At 42.2% G+C, this 16,686-nt stretch overlaps 1 protein-coding gene across 1 annotated transcript in view; it reads right to left on the minus strand.

The window, feature by feature from the left end:
• DCHS2 (dachsous cadherin-related 2) overlaps nucleotides 1-16,686 on the minus strand; it is a 102,051-nt gene that overhangs the window by 66,284 nt on the left and 19,081 nt on the right. The gene's annotated exons all lie outside the window — the stretch shown is intronic.

Genomic DNA, 16,686 nt, shown 5'->3' on the forward strand with positions numbered 1-16,686 from the left:
ACCTGAACATGTCCCAATAGCATGTGGGCAGAAACTGCAGACTTTTGAGCATGGGATTTATGTGCTGGTGATAATATGTCCATGTTAGCAGTCTAGCCACAACATTTTGCACTAGCTGGAACCTCTGAACCAGGCCCAATGGCGCCACAACCTTTCTTTTTGGTGGAGAGGTATACCTCAGATGATCTGTCTGAGGCCAAATCTCCAAATTCTCTTCAACTCCTGGTTGTAAATCCCAGCCTACACTCTGAAGTGGTCCAAACAAAATGCAGATTTAACAAAGAGAGAGAAAGAAAATATTCATAACCATAAACACGACTGAAAAGTCAAGGACGGTGGACAATACTGGAAAGTATTTCAGTATCAATTAACTTTAAAGGGTAATAAAATAGGTTGGATTTGGCTTGAGAAAGCAGAAGACCACTTACGTATCTCTGCTGGCCTCCTGCCCACAGAGGTCTATTGCATCCCTGAGAAGCCCCACCTGAGGGTCAGGGGCCCTTCTAAATAGTGTAAGTGGTGGTGGTAGTAGTGGCCTGCAGTGGAAATGGGGAACTCACCCAAAAAAGTGTTCTGTAGCAGTCAACTAATCAGCTCATTGTCAGGCCTTGCCAAGTGCTCTGCAAGACCTGACAATCAGCTGGTCGCTGGTTCTTGCAAAAGCCCTTTGGGTGTCTCCAAACACCACTCAGCTGAGCCAGATCTTTATCTGACCCACCTCTTATGCCCTCTGATGATGATATCAAGGCTGGGGCAGGTGGATATGGTTTGGCTGAAATGGCCTGACAGGCCAAATAAGGAGGCTTGGCAGGCTTAATTCAGCAAGTGGGCTGTAGGTTCCCCACCCCTGCCTGAACTGAAAGCAACAAATAGAAGATCAAAGAGCAAAACACATATTGACATCATAATCATCTTAAGTGTATAATGGATTGGCTCCAGAGCGGCTGTCAGCCCTAAGGAACTGGTACTGGTGAGATGAGAGAGCACAGAAGAGGCCAGGGCTGCATCCTAAAAGCTCTCCAGCTGTGGCAATGGGCTCCCCTGAAGATTCGCAGCAACTCCTAGCTGGTTTTGAAGCAGCAAACAGACAAGACGTTTTGCCAGCAGCCGTGCAGCTGGCACCTACTCAATAAACCTATGCTGTTGTGGGTATTCTGCAGCGACACAGAAGAAATATGCATGCTCAACCTCCAAAGCGTTTGTGTGGGAAGTCAGCCATTCCACATGGATGAGGGATCTTCCAGCTTGAAGACTGCAAAGGTGGCAAATGGACAAATAGCAAATGGATGTTTGAGCCTTAGGTAAAGGTAAAGGGACCCCTGACCATTAGGTCCAGTCGTGACCGACTCTGGGGTTGCACGCTCATCTCGCTCTATAGGCCGAGGGAGCTGGCGTTTGTCTGCAGACAGCTTCCGGGTCATGTGGCCAGCATGACTAAGCCGCTTCTGGCGAACCAGAGCAGCGCACAGAAACGCTGTTTACCTTCCCGCCAGAGCAGTACCTATTTATCTACTTGCACTTTGACGCACTTTCCAACTGCTAGGTTGGCAGGAGCAGGGACCAAGCAACGGGAGCTCACGATCGGGAAGTCCTAGGCTCTGTGGTTTAACCCACAGTGCCACCCGTGTCCCGTTTGAGCCTTACCCACTGCTAAATTGTTAATAAAGTTCTACAAAACATAGTCAAAATATATTGCCTGCCAAACAATACAACATTGTTGTGTTTAAGCTTTCCTAGTTCCAGCTGCTGTTCTGTGTTTCAATATCTTTTCCTCTTCTGTTACCACATTTCCAGAGGGGTTCCCTTGGGCCTCTGCCTTTTGCCCCTTCCTTTTTTCCACTGGCGTTTTACTATGGATTATTTAATTCATTTACTTGACATCTGCTCCTAGCACTACACCAACAACTCCTGAATCAATTGCTTTGGGTCGCAGAGATCCTTCTGTCCAAATTATAATTGTTTCAACATGTAAAAATCAGAGAGAAATATAGTTTAGTTCACATTCTAACACATAGTGTAGCTATTCTTCAAAATATGCTCTTCTCTGAATTTTAGTGACGCATCTGTCCAACCCCCAAAAAGTGTATATTAGGTCAAAGTGTGCATTAAAATGCAGAAATTGGTGAAAACAACATACAAAAATGCATTCTATTAATTATATTCTTTAAAAAAAGTATTCTAATTACTTATACAGATGTATAGGAAAAAATAAAATCCCAACCAGAACTGGGAATGTGGCAGACTGAACTTAAGTTTTGAATAATATGAAATGGAGAGACACCCAAATTGACATATCCTTCACCAGCAAAACTTTAGGAACATCCCACAGACACCTTACACCAATTTTCTACATGCTACTTGACACATTATTGAAAAGCAGTTCGCTAACAAACTAAGGTGGGGGTTGGGTTCCTGGATCTTTTTTGGCTGAAATCATTAGGTGGCATTTAAGTCAGTCATGCCCACTGAAATTAGTGGGTCTACTCTGTGAAATATCCCATGATTCCCCTTTCATAAGTTTCATCAGATGCTGGAGAAAGAGAAATAGGAGTCACTTCTCTTTTACAAATCCTATGTCGCATTTTAAAAAAGGATTTTATCCTTTAAAAACCAAATGTGTATCTAAACACCCTGTTCATTTATGTGGGGCAAAATCCTAAGACATAAAGTTTAAAGGGGTAAGAAGAGGAATCCAATCCCCAAGTTTATAAAACATTTCTTGTAACTGCTTTTGTGCACTATGTTATAGATTACTAACAAACTGAGGACTCTGTGCATTCATTGAAAATGACTGAATGCAATTAATATGTCTAAGCTTTTATTCTTAGGAATTTCATTGTCTTTAAACTGACCACAAAATTAGCTCTTATTAACAGGCTAGATAAAACTTTGATCTGTGCCTTTAATTACTCCTAATCACTCAGCATCTTAAATATGGCATGACAAATTGTGTCACTGGCTGTTTAATAGCTGTGTCAAATAACACTGTGATGAGCGAAACATGTGATTCCAATCCAGAGAATTCAGCTGCTACGGGACTTTGCATTTGTCTTCAGAACATGAATACATCTGATGATGCAAAGGGCAGTTAAGTGAATCCACAAAGAACAATGTAACAAATTGACCCATGATGAAGTTGGAGAAACAGCTCTAGTATAGGATGGAAATATCTAGATGATATTTTGGGGCTTGAAAAGTAGTTGTGTGCCTCAAAAAGTCCAAACTGCAGGGAGAGGGGGTGGGGAGGAGGATGAAATGCAGGGATCAAATGAGAAAGAGTTGAGAAAGTGCGCAGAAGGCAATTTCATAGAACTGAAGACTTGGAAGGGACCCTGAGGGCCAGCGAGTCCAACCCCCTACAGTGAAGAAATCTCAGCTAAAGCATCCATGATAGATGGTTATCCAACCTCTGCTTAAAAACCACTAATGAAAGAGAGTCCATCACCTTCCAAGGGAGTCCATTCCACTGTTCATAACAGCTCTTACAATCACAAAGCTCTTCCTGATGTCTAGTCAGAATCTCCTTTCTTGTAACTTGAATCTGTTGGTTTGAGTCCTACCCTCCAGAGCAGGAGAAAACATCCTTGCTCCATCTTCCATGTGCCCGACAGCCCTTTAGATATCTGAAGGTGGCTATTATATCTCCTCTCAGTCTCCTCTTTTCCAGGCTAAACATATCCAGCTCCCTCAACCGTTCCTCATAAGCCCTGGTTTCCAGACCCTTTATCATGTTGGTTGCCCTCATCTACACACATTTCAGTTTGTTGGTCTGTTCCAGGTGCAGTCTGACAAAGGCAGAATCGAGCAAGACTATGACTTCCCTTGATCAGGACACTATGCTTCTGTTGATGTAGCCTAGAATAGCATGGGGATGTGTTGCTGCTGCATCTCGCTGTTAACTTCTGTTAAGCTTGCGGTCTACTAAGACCCCCTAAATCCTTTCCCCATGTGTCCTCCATCTTATATTTGTGCAGCTGGTTCTTCCTGTGTAAGTGCAGAGCCTTACATTTGTCCATATTGAATTTCATTCTATTAGTTTGGGCCCAGTCTTAATAGAGTTTTAATATTAAGAAGTGGGGAATAAATAATCTGCTCTGCACCTTTGACATCCCATTCCCTTCAAACAGCCTAAAGATGGATCACAAAAATATGTTCAGATTGGTCCAAATACATATTTTCCCCAACCACCTTTAGGAGACCATTTATCACCCACAAAAATAATGCAGAATATTGGTAATTTTCAGGGGAAGGTGAAAATAAAGAACTCTTGGGAGAGGCAGGAAGACCTTTAAATGTGTGTGCGTGGTTTCCCCCCCTCCCTCATATTTAAAGATTGTTCAAGAACTTCATCACTTCTTTAAGTGAGCCAGTGTGGTGTAGTGGTTAAGAGCAGTAGTCACGTAATCTGGGGAACCGGGTTCGTGTCTCCGCTCCTCCACATGCAGCTGCTGGGTGACCTTGGGCCAGTCACACTTCTTTGAAGTCTCTCAGCCCCACTCACCTCACAGAGTGTTTGTTGTGGGGGAGGAAGGGAAAGGAGATTGTTAGCCGCTTTGAGACTCCTGAAGGGGAGTGAAAGGCGGGATATCAAATCCAAACTCTTCTTCTTCTTCTTTAAGTGGGGGCTTGGCTGCCATTCACAACATTCTCATTGGAAGTTGGGACAGAACAAGATGTTCTTGGGGACAGGGATGGAGATGGCTGCACAAATCTTTGGAGAGAATTTTCATCTGAAGATACTGAAATTGCTGGGTGAAATCCTTTAGCCCAGCACCCAAATACATACATATAAAAGAAAGTCTGGTGAATGAAGCTTCATAATGTATGTTCTTCCTGGTACTTTATGCAGCAAAATATTACTTTGCCGTTGAAATGGTTCTTTGTAAGGATCATGTGGCAGCACCAAGCAAACAACAGAATGGTCTGAGCCAGAAACTGGCACCAACGCTTGCTCATCCTACGAAAGCACTTGCTACAATATGCAGGTCAGACACACACTGTCTCAAGAATTTGCCAACACTAACAGCTTTTGTGCTTAAAAAATATATATACAGAATTCTGTCATATACTGTAATTATTTCTGCCATGCTCCTAATTGCAACAATGAACAAAAAAAATCATTTGCACAGTAAAGCAGGGGCGGGTTTTCCATGAATTAAGAAAAATGTTCACTTTTGTAATGTGGACAACAAAGATAACATTGCTTATGAATACAGTGCTTATTAGGCTATATTTTCCACAATATGCAGTAACTGGTTATCTCGTGGAGAGACCAAAACAAGAGAGTATGGCATTTTGATCTTATGACCAAGCCACTCCGCATGCAAAACCAACGACTGCAAGTCCCCTGGTGGTATGGGAAATGTCTTAGGGCCGGAAAAGCAGCTGCTGAATTTCTCAGACTCTTCCAAGCCCCAATTTCACAGTGAGGTATCCTGTTTTACGATGGAAGTGGTTGTGTGGTTTCCTCTTTCACTGCAGAACCTGAACTGTTTGTTTTGGAGCTTCCCAGATGAAAGCAGTTGGACACGCTACAGCTGCAGCGCTCAGGAAGATAGTGAATGGAATGCCGCAATAAAATGCTGCCCTTGGTTGCTTCGGTGGCATAAGGGTCTGAAGTGGAACTTTATATTTGGGGGGATTGCATAGTCATTACGTTTACGTGTTACCCAATGAGCCTTCACAGTTGGCTTTTGACCACTTTCTGCACCGTACAGACAGAGGAATGGGAAGCAGAGAAGAGTGGCAGTTATACTGTGGGCCAAAAATAAACTTTTACAATGCTTCAAGTCCTAAAAAAGAAACACAACAACACAGCTCCAAGTTTTGCTTCTTGCACTGTTAAAATTTGGTTTGGGGTAAAAGGTGGTGGTTTATGATACACACAGACTGCATAGCCACCACATGTTTCAAGCACATGACTTCCCACAAGAATCCTGGGAACTGAAGTTCCAGAGCTACAATTCCCAGCAGCTTTAACAAACTACAGTGTGCTCTGAAATGCATGGCACGAATGCTGCCACACACATTGTCACTGCTCGAAACAGTGCTCCCAAATACGTAGTTTTATTTCCCAAAATTATAGCTATGATTTAAAGGTCAAATCAAAGGCAATCCAGTTGAAAATATATATTCTAAAGTTTAAAGTTCTAAATGTTTAAAATATTTGTTTGAAGTAACACAAGCATATGAAATTCATATATTAGAAAAGTGCCAGTATCAAGACTGCTCTTAGAAGACATAAAGACTGACTTTGCATAAGCGAGTTTATTCATTCTGGATAGAACCTTAGACAGTCCCACTCAATGTAATAACACAGTGTGTTCAAACAGCCCTAGTCCTATGAGCTGATGTTGTGGCACAAAATGAAGACAAAAATGACAGGGCAAATTCAGGAAAAAAAATATTGACTTATTTGTCATTATAAAAGCACGGAATTTTGAATATTTAGTCTTTTTTTGGATTAATCTTTCACAATTTATAAAACAAATTTCAAAATGGATATAGCTTGTGCTGTTATTAGAACTGACAACTCACTGTTTATTTATAGATTGCTTATGTAACCTTTGGGATGCAGGTGACGCTGTGGTCTAAACCACAGAGCCTAGGGCTTGCCAGTCAGAAGGCTGGCGGTTCAAATCCCCGCGATGGGGTGAGCTCCCGTTGCTCGGTCCCAGATCCTGCCCACCTAGCAGTTCAAAAGCACACCAAAAAGTGCAAGTAGATAAATAGGTACCGCTCTGGTGGGAAGGTAAATGGCGTTTCCATGCGCTGCTCTGGTTCGCCAGAAGCGGCTTAGTCATGCTGGCCACATGACCAGGAAGCTGTTTGCGGACAAACTCCAGCTCCCTAAGCCTATAGAGCAAGGTAAGCGCCGCAACCCCAGAGCCATCTGCAACTGGACCTAACAGTCAGGGGGGTACCTTTACCTTTACCTTTATGTAACCTTTAATTTGTATAAGAACAACAACAACAACCACACATACACAAAGAAGATAGACTGACACTAGAATCCTATGCATGTCAACTCAGAAGTCCCTAGTCCCCTGCAACACACTCAGGCTACTAACCTTGTGCCAACACCTTCCACTGCCAGTTGTCTTACACCCCCAAAGTGGCTTAGTAAAGCAACCTCAGGAGACGTGCACTGTGGTGCCATAGGGAGGGTGGGGAAATAACTCATCCCCTTGCACAGCATCCTGCAGGATTTTCAACAATGCTGCTGCACACACAGAAAGAGAGAGGTGCAAATGCTTAGTAGAGAGGCACAGCTGCTGCCATCAAGAGAAAGGCTCCCTAGTTTCTTGATGTGTATTAAGAAGACATGACTTTAAAGTGCACTCAGTATGGAGGCTTCAGATGCTGTCTCAATCCCTCACTGAGAAGTGAAAGAAATCTCAAATCATCCTACATTACTGCACAACTACCTACATGAATCAGAGCTTTCTCTGAATTTCATGAAGCTTTCAATAACATACACAGGAGCAGGACAGAAATCTTTGGGAGATAAACAACTGAACCATTTCCCACTGAAATTATCTCTCTAGTGTGGTGAAAATTTTCAGGTTTCATTGTTTTGTTTTCAACATTATTATTTTTTAACATTCATTATGCCCAACGAAACCCTCTCTTTTCCCTCTGCATATGATTCCACTATATTTCTTTCAAGCGTGTGATGAGGCCATTTGCATTATTAAAAGCACATTCCTCAGAAGTAAAAACCAGAATATTCCAGCCGCCTAGGTTTTACTTTGTACTATCAGAAAAATCTCACGGTGACAGCTGCTCCATCCCTCCCTAATTCACACATTTCCCCACCAGCTCTCCTGGGTCTGCTTATGGGTCTGCTAAACGTGGGCATAGAGAAATGTACTTTAAAATCCTGATAACTCACTCATGTGGTACCAGACCCAGAGCTGTTCCTGGTGGAGAGAGTGACTCAGAGTTTGGGGGTTCTACCAAGCTGCAGCCATTCCTGGAATAGGCTGACATTGTCACAATCATTACTTAACTAGGAACCTCCTCCAGGCTGGGCAAGTTGTGGTGTGTTCCACTCCACATGGAGCAGTGCTAGAACCTCAGATATATAATTGCCAAATAGCACCTTAAACCTAGGCTACAGTCGCCACAATGGAATGTCTCAGCATCCTTTCCCGCCTTTTTTGCAATAGAGGTTGTTGTTGTTGTTGTTGTTGTTGTTGTTGTTGTTTTGTTACTTCTATACCACTTTATATTTTTAAAAGAACAAATCTCAAAGAGGTTTACAACACATGAAAACATCAAATAAAACAATCCAGAATAAAACAAATTAAAGCTTCAAGGAAAATATTTCAGATCCTTCTCTAAGCGACATTTTGCTTTCCCCAGTCACCAACCTGGTACCCAGAGATCTCCACGTGGTCACAACTGGACCTGCGCTAGTTGCAAAAAGCGCCTGGCACCTGGTTAATTTCTAATACTGACATGGGGCTGTCTTTCAAAAGCATCCGTAAACGTCCCACAGCAGCCTTTTGGGGTATAGACTACAGTGTGAGAGAAGATGTAGGTTAAACTTCCCCACCCCAGTTGCTATCCTTCTAATAATCACCCCTCTCCACACAACGCAATTCATATAAATAGGACTCCACACACATCCTGCAAGTCTAATTGCCTCAAGATGGAACCAAGGCAGCGAGGGGGAAGGCCAGGTACAACAGCTCCCCAGGTTGTCTCCACCTACGAGCCAGTCATTCCCCATCACTGGTCATAATGCTGCCAGCAGACAATTATCTAGAACTGGCCAGACAAAGCCTACTGCACCACTCCATCTTCGTTAGATGCCTATTTGCTTCCAACTGTAGTAGCTAGTTCTTACCTATCTAAAGCCCTAAATGACTTTGTCCCTGCTGCTTACCTTAGGGCAGGCATGGCCAAACTTGGCCCTCCAGCTGTTATGGGACTACAATTCCCATCATCCCTGACTACTGGTCCTGTTAGCTAAGGATGATGGGAGTTGGAGGGCCAAGTTTGGTCAGGCCTGCCTTAGGGATTGCCTTCTCCTGCTTAATTCCCCACTCCTCCGGGTTGCCCTGCCACACTATCCAAAGGTTGAGTGGCAGAGCCTTTTTCGTATTAACAGGAGTCTCCAACCATGTGGGGCTTGTGGGAGCATTTGCAAACCAAATAAACTGTCGTGGGCACCACACTCATACCAGAACCAAGCACACACCACATTAATTTACTGGCTAAAACAGAATGCTCCTTGGAAACCTAATTCCAGGAAGGAGAGGGGAGGGGACCTTGTGGGTGTCAGGAAAGGTTTGTGCCGAGGCCTTGTTGATTACCCCTTCTACAGTGTGGAGGGCTGTGGTGGCCCCAGGATGCCTGTCTGGCCCCAACCCAAAGTTCACCCCACTGTAAGATTAAGATATACTTTCTAGCTAGGCTTTTGGCAAACTTGTGCTTTGTTTTGCATAGGTTTATTTTTCCGCTGTTACACTGACAGTATTAGCTGGTCACCTGCTTTTATTCATTCCCCCTGCCCCTCCTGATCCTGTCCTTTGCTATTTTTCCATCTTCTGTTGTTTGTCCACATTTCCACTATTTATATACAAAGTGAGTACCGAATTTACATGAAATGAAGTACACAAATGAGGAGGGCGAAAGCATCCCCACCACCTTACCTCACAGCACTTCATTTCTTGAAGTACTTTTATCCCAAATTAAGCTCCGAGATCAGAAGTGAGATCAACTCACCTGTTTGCTTCTTCTTAGATGTTACACATCTCACCTCATATCTTTCATATAGGTTTTGGAACCAATATCTTATGTACTACTCAAAGCGCTTGAGGTTATAGCAGAATGTGTACAACAATATTTTATATCAACACAAGTGGTTGGGTTGTTTTTATGACAAATGGTTGTTTTTCTTCATGACTGGTTCTTTGAAATCAGTAATTTTGTTGTGATTTAAACAAAATAAAGTCTTACATTGTAACATATGCTTCCCAGATAGTTGCGCGCTCTCTCTCTCTCTCTCTCTCTCGTTTGCTTATATGCTAAATTATTTGCATAAGGAGAAGAAAACATGATCTTCTTGTTCTAGGAAACTGCCACACTTTTTTGGCAGCTACAAAAGTTCCCTTTTAATCCCACTAGTTTAAAATGTTTACAGCTATGAATATTAAATACTGTCAGCATGTATTTAATTATATATTCAGTGAAGCAAAAAAACCCCAGCTGATTGAACCAATATACATTCAAATTTGGACCTTTCTTGAGAAGGCTCTTCATCGCCTATGTTAATAATAGCAACCTCATCAAATACTATTAATAAGCAAATAAATTAATTCAGGTTTTTTTAAAAAAAAAAATCTGTTCTAAAGAATGGCCACTATCAGTTTGGGTATAATGTATTCAAATGCATCCATTTACGTATTATTTTCACTGCAAGCTTTTCCAGAGCTCCCATTCCTTTCGCTTGTTAGGGAGTGAACAACTTTCCTACCTACAGATTTAAATGACCTCCTATGATGTTTATAATTGCAGTGTGACCTGGGGAAACTCGCAAAAAGCAAATCAGGAAGAGACCGACCAGACAAAGAACAGCCAAGGAGAAACATGCTCTGGTTCCCACCAGCAGCAGCACAATGCATTTCACATGTTAGGCATTACCCTTAATTCAACTATATTTTGCAACAGATGGGGAAGGGTGGAAAGGTGAGGGATTAGGCCACAACAATCATTTAATTCCTCCATTTACAAGCTCAACAACAAAAACTTACAGACCTGAGGGCGCATGTGAGGCATCATATATCTCTCTACCCACCTCACCACAACCCACATTTATGTTGCATCAGAAACCTCTTTTGGCACTTCTGAGATGCTTGTCAAGCGGCTCGGAAGACTCCTGTAAAAGAACTGGGAGAACTCTCTCACACACTCATACACATGACTCTCTGGATCTCCAAATTAATACTTAGCTTCCCAGTTGTAGAAGCAGAGCTGTTCTCCCTCAATTTTTTACCTGTCACTATCTGGAGGTTTCCAGCTTGTCAGTTTCTAAAAGTTTCTACTTATGCCGATACCCAGGCGGAATGCCAGATTCTGGGAGAAAGCATGGTGTGCTCCATGAATCCAATCAATAACTCTTATTAGTGTTTAGAAAGGCTACAGTAAACTAGGATCAATAAGTGTTTCATGTAGGCCTTCATTATTCACTATGTCTGTGGGCATGATTTTGAGAAACAGTGCAAAGTAATGCTACTGTAAGCGAATCTTCGGATATATAAAATTATTTTGGCAATTGTTGATCATGGTTCCTTTTCCTTACAGGTTGAATTATTTATGGGAGAAAGCAATAACAGTATTTTGATGACCATGTTCTGGTCAAAATTGCCTTGTAGACCAGAAGCAGAAACTAGGGTCCCCGGCACTGCACATGTACCCACAGAGGCCTTTTCTGGCACACAGAGGATGCCCTCCCCCTGCTGAAAATAGGCTTGAAATAAACATTCTGTTGCAGGCCACAGAATCACCTGCAGTGTGTGCTTGGATGCTTTGTGTGTGCTGCCCAGAACAGCTTCTCTGATTTGCAAATGAGCCAACAGGCCCAAAAAAGGTTGGTAATCCCTGTTTTAGTCTGTACCAGTCATTTCTGTAATCAATTTTCAGTCATGCAACAAGAGGTTCATATCATATGAAATGATCCCCTTAAACCTACTGTCTACTTCCTTATGTACCGAGCCTCTGTCTGGTTGTTGTTGTTGTTGTTAATTGAATTTGTTAGTCGCTTTATCTTGTCCAGGAATTTCATCCAATCAGACAGACAAAAAACCTCACACTGATACATTAAAACCAAGAAGAGAAAGAAATACATTAAAAACATCCTGCCTGAATCTAAAGATAGTTGCTAAAAGCCAAAGTCCTGGTTATAGAGGAAAGTTTTTGCCTAGTTAGTTTTGCAGTGGTTATGGCATGGACAGGACTGGCACCTCTAAGTGTAATAAATATGGAATTAAGTTGGCAGAGCTGGATTTTCCCATCTAGATCCTGCTGAACTTGGAAATGCATGCCAGAGTCCATTTTGGAGTTTCCGTGTCCTGGCTCCAGTAACAAACTCTGTGTATACTTGCTGGCTGTAGGAGTAGCAGAGACTTCGTGTAAGTGCTCAACATTTTTATCACCTGGACCTGTGCAAGCAAGACTGGCCACAGCAACAAAAACTTCAAATCTTTGAAGTTCTCCAAATTCTAGGTCTGTTCTGGAGAGTTTTTGTCCCAGGGCGAATCATTAAAACTCCCCACAAAATTTGACCTGCTTTCAAATCCTCCAGCATCTGAAAAGGCACTCAAGAAACCAATCTAGGCTTAGACAGCTCCACATTTGACAGATTGCTTTCACACAACTAGAACAGCTTATCAAGTGCAGATAGAAGCCAGCAGGAGCTGGGGGCTGGGTTAATGTACAGAACATGGAACGTAAATACAGAGATGATGGTCTACATTTGGCCTAGGTTACTTTTGCCACCGCCTGACGCACACTAGGTAGACTCCAGTTACCTGGGTGCTTTCACTGACCACGCAAAAGACCCTACAAAATGAGCTTTCATTGAAATCAGCACATGAAGGTAATGGGAGTAGCAACCTAGCGTTCCGCTTATCAGATTGAAGCACGTGTTGCTTAGTTCCATGTCGCAGCCATTTAGCGTGAAAACGCCCCATATGCAATTTTTTCAACTACCAATGTAAATTGGGAGATCACTGGCAACACCACATTAATGACATGCACATTTGAAACTATGGTTTTTAATTTAGAAAATCCATAGCACTCTCTTGTTTTTGACTTGCTAAATGAAAACAGAATGCTCAAGCAGCCTAGTAGCAGCATAAAACCATTATTGGAGCTATAGTGACGCAAAAACAATACTGCAGGCTGGAACTTCAAAGGCATCTTTAAAAAGAAAATGAATAAACAAAAATGTTATCCTGGAGAATGGAGCCTTGCCTCGAGTGTCATCAAAGGGAACAAACAAAAATACTGACCAAATATATTTTTGTTTTGCATAAATGTTTTGGTTTTGAGCCACTGCGAAAAAAGCTCAAACACAGCTTCGAAGGAAATTATCTGTGTAAAATCAAACTGAGAGACCAAAGACGTTACCACAGCATGAATTAGTTCTCCTATGCAGTTTTTAGGAAAACAACTTCTTTCCGCTCTCATGCCCTTTTTTCCATGCATACATGGTGTTTCTACATATTGGGGGCCAGTTAGATTCCTTTTCGTTTTTCTACTTTGCTTTCCATGCTACTAGAAATCAAATGTGCATCACTTTACAGACTTGCAAACATGCCTCCATCGGACTATGGTTCAAACCTAATGCAATCAGATAAATGTTTCCTGAATACTGCAGCGACTCGAGATAATGCTCATCCAACCCAAAATTAGTCCTCACCATCATGTTTCATGCCAACAGCACATAGCCTTAACACTACTCAAACTGGGAAATATTGATGCCTTACCTACCAGTTACATACCAATGTAAGTTAATCCACTCATGGTTGCAGAGTTCAGCAGGTTACACAGCAAGGGGCATGCAGTGTTATTTCTACACAAGGATCTAGGACAGCTTCTTATGGGAGCTAGAGGCAAGGCTAAAAGTCACCTGCAGGGCGTAGGACAGAGATCAGGTAATAAGGAATGTTGTTTCAGCTTTGTTCTGCAGCTTCCAGAAGTCATGGGGGAAATGCTGCAGAGAGGTACATCTTCCAGGCCTTACCTCACTGGTGGAGTTCAGGTGAGGTCTGTCAGTTAAAGCAGAAGCAGCCTGTTTCTGAGGCATGCAGCCCAATAAGACTGATGTCCCCTTCCATCTAGGACTGTTGCAGAACATGCTGGCTCCTTAAAGCCAGAGAATTTTTTGGGGAGGAAATTATCATGATCCAGGATGATAATTCTTCATCCTTAGGGGAAGAGTGAATGAATACAAAGGACATCTTGGACTAGGCGGGTGATTTGTCCTCAGAACCAACCTTTGATATCTCCACTTCTTTGGTAGTTCTAGGATCAGAGGCTGCCAGCCGGAAGAGCTTGCATTGCCTTCCTCAGACTCAAAGGACTTCCACTTAGAGGCCATAACAGAACTGTGGTCTCTGCTGAACCACCAGAGTCAATCACTGCTAAAACAAGCAGAGCTCCTTTAAGAACAGAGGCTTCACTTAGTAGGGCCAGGGCTAGCTTATCAGAGGAAACTGCTATCCTGCTTAAGGCTCAGTCTGGTTTGCTGGCTGTTGGAACAACATGCAAACCTGCCTTCTCAGACTTCCAATTTAGACACCACTTGGAGCTCTCCAGGGTGCTAACTTGGGTTGCATGCCACACATTTAAAGCACATTGCTTCCTTCCAAGAATCCTGGGAACCATGGTTCACTCCTCACAGAGCTACAATTCCCAGCACCCTTAACAGGATTCCCAAGTGCAAGTTGTATGCTTTAAATGTATGCACCTTTTTGTTTTTATTTTTGACCTCTTCTTCGCCTGGCTATGCTTATCTGGGCCTAACCTCTGCTTTTGTTTGATTGACTTCACTAGAACCTAACCTCTGCTTTGTCTGCTCCTGTTCAATGGACTCTGTCTTGTTTGACTTTGCCGTGCTGCAACTCAGCCTCAGATTGACCTGATTTTGCATATTGGTTCCTAAACTATGATCAATGGTACGTGATCTTGTTCCATGCCTAGTGCATGCCTCCCCTCAAGCAAGAAACCCATCTCCCCAACTGGGACCACTGTATAGGACATATTGTATTCATCACTATGAAGATATTAGCAAGCAATTATTCTCAAAAATTAGAGAATATCAGTCCTCTGTAGGTTTCAGACCAGAACTGCAGCAATGGGCCCTTGTGATTCTTTTTCTTATACAATGATATCTGATGCCCACTCCTGATTAAATACATTATTACCTGCCTCTGTCAACCCTAAACTCTTCTTTGGGAATAGCCATAAAATAGCAATGCCTGTGAAAATACAGACATTTAAATGTATAGATAAATACAGGCAGTCTATCTGTCCAAAGAGGTATCTAAACAAAATTGAGAATTTATAAGTCATGTGTTCAAACATAGAAAGGGCAGTGAGAAGTAGATGGTGGGAGTTTATCCTTGCAGCATGTCTTTTAGATACCATAAGGCCTAGCAGAATCCAGGCTATTATGAAAAAGCAGGGTACTGGGACTTGCTAGACCAAATAATTTGGTGCCTTTGCCACAAATGGTGTGTGCTATCCATCTACCCTTTTCACACCTTCCCAACAAAATGTATGCTTGAAAGCTATCTGGCCCTTGAAAAAAAGTGAGACTTTTCGATAAAAGTGTCCCTTTCTTACCATGTACTCACCTGATGCAGCTATTTGAGGCCACTGCCTAACAACGTGGCCTGCACATTCTCCTACTGCTTGCAGATACCTTGCAAGCAGCAAAGAGCACAAGAGATTGTTGCTAAGCAACAATCCCAGGTGCTTATAGTTCTCCCTGTCTCAACACCACTACCTACCGAAACATGCCATGACAGCAAAGCAGGTCCAATCCTGTCATCAGATTTAAAGTGCACCAACGCAGAATAAGAGCTTTTTGCATCAGTCTATGTCTTGCACCATATCATCCAAAATCACCGCAGATTCCGAGTTTGGTATAATGATAGTGAATGCTATAGACAATTCTATTTAGAATAATTTCTGGACGGCTATTTTCAGGTCTATCGGCACTTTCAAAGCAAAGGACAAATGGAATGTACAGAAAAAACAACTCAATGTGCAACAGCTTTAAATAGTTTCTGTGCGTGGAAATGTACATCCAGTACTTTGGAAATTACATTGAACCATATGCATTTGTTTTTATTGGTAAGAACAATAAAGCATACACAAGTTGTTTGTCTCAAGCATGTCTAGGAGGTTTAAATAACTGCCCTTCCCATCACCCTTTTCCAAGTACCAGATGTAAGTACCGTCACTGGAAGTGAAGCAGACACATGCATGACAATCCAATTCTCTACATAAGGGGGGAAGAAAAACATGATAGAAAAGCCTTCCAAGGTCACCGCAGGAGACTAAGACATGTGTCAGGTCTGGAAATTCATACATTTGCTTGTTCTGTATATAAAAAAGGAGTTGCAATACTATTAACAGCTTCATGCTTAAAATAATCCAAACTTCAAAGTGAAGAGACTATTTCAAGTACACAGGTCTAAAAATATTCTGACCTTTATGGAAAAGTTTGGATTGTAAGCAACAGAAATCTTAAGAATTAGCAAAGTGTGGTTTACATTTTTTAAATGTTTTGTTTGGCGCCAAAAGAGGAAATGGAAGAGACAAGAAAACCAGAGATGAATGGCCACAACCATTTTCAAACTTTGATAAGGGACAATTTTTCAAAAACATCTTTTTTTCTTAAGAGGAAGTAGTTTTCAAAACTAGTGGTCTTAATTTAGTTGCACCCATGGTTCTTCAAAGCTATGTAAAGGGTTTCCTACCAGCAACGGTGTTTACATGGCAAAGTTTCCAACAGACAAAACTAAGAAAAACAATGTAAGGATTTTCATGGCTGGACAAAAAAAGGGGGGGCTGGTAGTCCAACGTTGCTATAGCAGGATAATGTAAGATTGGAAAGAAATCTCCCAGGACAAAACTGCAGTGCTAAGGACCATATATGTCCAG

This window comes from Podarcis muralis, chromosome 9, assembly GCF_964188315.1.
Source record: "Podarcis muralis chromosome 9, rPodMur119.hap1.1, whole genome shotgun sequence".
Lineage (NCBI taxonomy): Eukaryota > Metazoa > Chordata > Lepidosauria > Squamata > Lacertidae > Podarcis > Podarcis muralis.